Source organism: Micrasema longulum, unplaced genomic scaffold (assembly GCF_059751315.1).
Source record: "Micrasema longulum isolate JH-2025_06_02 unplaced genomic scaffold, ASM5975131v1 h1tg001919l, whole genome shotgun sequence".
Classification (NCBI taxonomy): Eukaryota; Metazoa; Arthropoda; class Insecta; order Trichoptera; family Brachycentridae; genus Micrasema; species Micrasema longulum.
Genome location: NW_028279093.1, coordinates 73,717 through 79,859, shown reverse-complemented (window position 1 = coordinate 79,859; position 6,143 = coordinate 73,717).

Sequence of the window (6,143 nt, the reverse complement as noted above, 5' to 3'; positions counted from 1 at the left end):
TTACAAAATTTATACAAGATCTGATGTATTTAACATTGAGGTATATAACTACACAATATTTTGAGTTTGTCCAAATTTTTGTAGACAAGGACTGGATTCAACTCCCCGGGGAGCTGTTTGTATTAACATATTACAACAGATACAAAGAACATTTAAGAGAAGGTAATATAGAAGTCTAGGCATCTACAGGGCTTATGACCTGTCAATGGCTGGTTTGAGTAGCCACTTTACACACTGTGTAACAAAATATTGTTGATAAATCCACCTGGTCCACGAAGAAGTATAGAAATTGAAAAAATAACATTTTCAGGCATTGCCTAGTATATAGGTGAAATAATTCAATTAGATGGATCTCACCCATAAACAAAGGTTTCAGCTCTTAAACTTCACAAACATCAACAGATGAAAGAATCGAAGGTATATAGATGTTCAAATATGGGCAGAATGGTGAATGTTACACAGTCATTGACAGGTCATAAGCCCTGTAGATTCCTAGACTTCTATATTACCTTCTCTTAAATGTTCTTCGTCTCTGTTATAATATGTTAGTATATGACTAGGGTAAACATAAGCGTTCGAAATATGTTCCTTAAACCTGCGGCCAATTGGTCTATGTTTGATGGAACGGACTTTAGGCCGTTGTGAGCGTTTTTCAGGTACTTTTTTTGCCGAAATTACTAAAATGCCCATAAGCACGCAAACATACTGCACAAATCGATTTGGAAAAGCGATGGTATAACTTTCGATGGCAAGTAATGTTCTTGGGGTTGGTAGTCTCTAATTTCATAAGAAACCCCCAAGATGGCTGTTCGCTTATGACTACGACTTCTTAAAAGAAACAAAAAAAATAAAATAAACAATAGAAACAGCTTCACGAAGAAGTCAAATTTGGTATTATATATATATAAATAGTTGGATAATTTATATGGCGCCATTTTTGTGAAAATGACCTCAAGGGCGCTGTAAAATTAATAAATATCCCAGTACGTCTTGCAGCTACAGAGCGCATGGACGGTTGAGATTCTAGTTCCTCGTTTTCAATTAAGATCAATCAAAAATTAAAACAGATAGAAGCTAGATTACAGGACGTCTTGCTGCTACAGAGCGCAAAGACAGATAGAAATTTAGCCCCTATTTACACATTTTAAAAATTGACAAATAAATTTAGTGTATTGATGATATTAAAAAAAATAATAATATGAATAGTAAAAAAGAGTAAGATTACAACACGTCTTGCAGCTACTCGTATTAAGCGCATAGATGATTGGAATTCTAGACCCCATTTACAAAATTTAGGTATTTTAAAGTTGATATATGAAAGCTAGATAACCAATCACCGTGCAGCTACAAAGCGTATGGACGAGAGGAATTCCAGCAAAGTTAAAACAATATCAATAAATTTATAAAAATAGAGTATAGTAGTAAATTGGTCAAGTGTTCATGCCAAGAAGTAAGCAATAAAAAACTAAATAAATCGAACACTGTTTCAACTCCATGGTTAACAAAGGGAAATAGATGTCCGAAGAGAAGCTTTTGTAGACAGTATGGTAGATACCGTCGCCATGTGGCCATAATGTCCTACTCCTGAATCACAGTAGCAGTTAAATTTTTATGTAACTGTTTTTTATGTGTCGGGAGACTGTAACTGTTTTTTTTTTTACCTCTTCTAGTGGACACATGTTAGCAGATGATGCATTTTAGGTATTATCTTGTTATTTGGTAAGATTAAAAAACACCGTTAGTTTATTTTTAAGCCTTCTCCATCGCTGTTATAATATTTATATATGAGCCCCATGAGACAAAAGTCCTGTGAATTCCCGTTATATTTTATCTCATTATGAAATAAAAATATGGCTAATTTGATTGATTTTCTTACTTCCGGTACAACCTTTTCCCCGAGGATAACAAACCAATCTGGTGAGGCGGCCACTTCCGGCACAATTGAATAAAGAACGGTCCCTGTTTCTGATTCCTGTTGTGATTGGTCACGTGACAAATGACGTCATTAGGATTTTGACATGCCGCCGGAGGGAGTCAATAAATCTTCTGCCAATGTTTTCATCCGGTTTCCTATCTCAAGAAAGAGATCTCGCTTTGTCAAAAGATAAAAAGGTTCCCTTTTCATATAATTTTTCTTAATTCCCCAGGGAATTACGGTAAATTAAAACTATATTAAGGTTATCAATAACATTATTGGTTTATTTGCTTTTTCAAAGGCTTTTAGAGCCTTTACACATTTAATAGTGCTTGCTGTATACAAAAAATAAGTATAATATGGTATAGTATTTTATTAAAGTATTATTGAGCGTCATATCTCGAATACTGTACGCAACTACACCGGCTCAGTGTCAGGGCCTCAATTATGAACGCTATCTTCATCTGTTTATATCGAGACGGTATACATAACTTCTGTACTATTTATATCTTACCTCGGTATGTTCTACTTACTTGCCATATCGACATAATATGATCGAAACAAACCAACGAATGACCGCAACAATTAGTCCACGTTCCTTACTTCATTAACGTTTAAAAAAGTTCTCATTTATATTTTCAATAGGCTTCTGTAATAGAAAGTGCCCACTTCAAAGCGATTATAAACTCCAATAAATCCCGATTCAAGCAAAAACAGCTCGCTTGTATGTGATTTTTTATGAATTTTAACCGTTGCCAAAACGATATGCTAAACGATGTTTTTAATGTATTCTTTTAGGAAATGATCGCCTGATAATAATTGTCCCTTTTCATCCTAGTATGATTATATGTGTGTTTTACTTATTCTTAATGTTAGGGGTCTATGCTATGCAAGCTCCTGACGTCACTGCGACCTGTGAAGATCTATTGTAACGGGTCCCCGTGAAAAGCTCCTCCCCTCCAAGCTCAGGTCCATAAAGAGCCTGGCTACTGTGTGGAAGGCGAGAGTTTACATTTTGCTAAATCTCCCCCTCCAAGCCTAAATTTGTAAAAAATCGGGCTATTAGATAGTGAGCAAGTTCTTTAACATCCTCAGGCTTAACCAGTTGTCCCCCAAGGATGAGGCTCCTTTTATGATGTAGCATCACATTCATGTAGAATGTGTATAGGTGTTTCCTCATCTGCACTGCAGAACCTACATCTAGAAGATTCGGGAAGGCTAATTCTAGCAAGGTGTTTGTTCAATCTGCATTACCCTTTTAGGGCTAAAGTGACAACTCTTACATGATTTCCGCTGAGCTTTATTAGGCCAAAAGGAAACCTTTGCGAGTACTCTTTGTGTGTCTTACTTAGTGATCTATTTAGGTTACATCATATTTTCTCAAACAAATGTTGAACATACTTGTCTTAAAGTACTTGATATTTTGTCATTTACGGAGATCCTGATGGACAAAATATTTAATTTTATACCTAAACACGTGTTCCCTTTTTTTGTGTTTATGGATAGTAATTGCCGAGATATTTATGCATTAAATGCAATTTGCAACGCCTCCGCCGGTTACATCACAGGAAAAGACAGGTTAGTTACGATTTCAAAATTAATTTTTTTAAATTTAACTTTCCTATTCCACATAGACCAACAATACTTAATTTTTTGTTTTACAGTCATCATCATGGTACTAATTATTCATTGAATTCACCGATTATTTGCATGCAGCGACTTGCAAATCAATACAGTGATGATTTGGATTTATTTTATACCACGCCGCTGATGATCAAGTCCTGTGTTTTGAAAAAGAATTAACAATTAAAATTTAAATAATGATTAGTTCTTCACTTTTGTTTTAATTCTTCTTTACTCTTGTGTGTATAATTTTTTAAATTTATTATTGTTTAATATTAATATTTATATAAACCATGAAGTAAACTTTTTACCTTTCCTTTTAAATTATTTTTTTTTTCTTGTATTCCTTTTTTTTAAAAACTGTTTTTTTCTTTTATTTACCTTTCTTTTATAAAGGTGAATATATATGTTTATTACAGATGTAATATTTCTTTTTTATATATAAATACTGTTTACCATTGTATACTTTTCTCGATGTTTTTGTTCTTTTTTTAATATTATGTTATTTTTTGTTGTATTTTTTTTCACTGGTTTTATTGTTATTATGTAAAAGGTTCATGAAACCGTAAATTAATAAATAAATAAATACGTTTATGTACATGAAAAAATATGTATTTTAAGGCACACAAATCACGAAATAAATCGATTTTACAATTTAGATTTGAAAATGGAAAAAGTAAAAAGAAGCTAACTATTTCTAAGTTTTCTTTTATTAACATGAAAGATGACGATATCCGAAGAGATACGGCCGAGTAAAGACATTACTCTTTCTACAAGCATTACCATTGGCAGGCTGGTTCTGCAAGCAGGAAATAAAACAGCTTGAACTGCAGATTTCCAGGGTAGTCATTAGGAACGTACAGAAAAATACTCCCCATTACACCTAAGTTGATCGTTATACCACCTGCCTATAAGCGGAAAAAATACTTAAGCAAATATTATGCATTCTTTCTTTTCTCAAAATTTGAGAGGCTAGGTGGTTGAAAATAACACGAATTTTGAAATTAAAAAGTGGGCTATATTAAAACGATATTTGATTATCTTTAAGGGGAATAGAGAGCAGAGACAGTGACACAGAGAGCCATGGAAAGGAGAATGCTGGGTATTTCGTTGAGAGACAGAAAAACCAATACATAGATTAGAGCGAGAACAAAGATCACCGATGTGGTCCATAGGGCTGCCAACCAGAAATGGAGCTGGGCTGGTCATATAGCCAGAATCACAGACTCTAGATGGACCAAAAAGTCCTGGAATGGCGACCCAGAACGGGTAGAAGAAGTGTCGGCAGGCCTCAGACAAGGTGGTCTGATGACATAAGACGAGTTGCAGGAAGTGGTTGGATGCGGTTGGCTCAGGATAGGGAAATATGGAGACTAAAGGGGGAGGCCTATGTTCAACATTGGACAAGAGACGGCTGATGATGATGATGATGATGGTGATGAAGAAGGGGAATATAATTTATCAAAGGTGTTTTAATGTGAAACACCTCAATGTTATTTCATTTAAATCCCTTTTTAGTATTTTAATGTTTTTTTTAAATATGTTTTAAACAAAAATATTAATGAATATAAAGTTTTTGCTAGTTCTGTTTTCGTAACTTTTTTTTCGCATACGTTTTGAAGTTAAAACTACTTAATAAATAAATATATACTTTTTATTTTTATTTAGGTGGATTGGAAGAAATTTCCGTTTTGCAAAAAGTCTGTCAATGTACAGATATACAGGGTGTTCTTTAAACCCTGTCACATCCGAAACCACGATGATCAGGATGAGATATTGGCACATTAATCGGTACAACCGCACGTAAATCGGTTAAGCCGTTTAGGAGGAGTACGGTGACATCACACGTACAGAGGAATTATATATATATAAAGATAAAGGTATTAGAATCAAACTTTGAGATCTCCACCAAAAACATAATTTATAAAACAAATTTACGTGCGGTTTTCAGAGAAATATCGATCTTTGCGCTGTGCGTGTTCATTAAAAGCTTCAATCGAATATATAAAAAAAAAGTTAGAAGTATAAATGTTTTATTCATCGATCTACCAGGGTTGCATTCGAGGAGAATGCATTTACAAAAAAATGGAAAGAAATTGTTTTTTTGTTTATAAAAAAATATTGTTTTTGAATGTTTACAAACAGCATTTGTTTTTTGTGGATCTCAATCAGATTCTTTCTTTAAATTTCTTATAATTTCTACTCATTTTTTTTTTATCGGATTTTTGGTAATACCAAAATAATATTAAATTCAATAAATTTAAAAAAATCGTATTCCAAGATAAGTACACCCCTCTGTTGGTGAGAAGGCCGGAGTTTGACGTTTGCAAAAAGAATACCATATTTGAAAAAAATATTTCTTTTATGTTTTGGAATTTAACCATAAACAAGTACCTACTTAAATTCAGTATTAACAATTTTGAGTTTTGGAATTTAATCACAAACAAGTACCTAGGTACCTACTTATCGATTAAAAATCTTTTTCCAAGCTTATAGCAGGCTAGCCAACGCTCAACGTTTGGGCAGGACAACGTCTGACGGGTCCGCTAGTAAGAATGTGCTTATGCATGCACTATTATAAGATTTAAACAAATAAATAACTTTT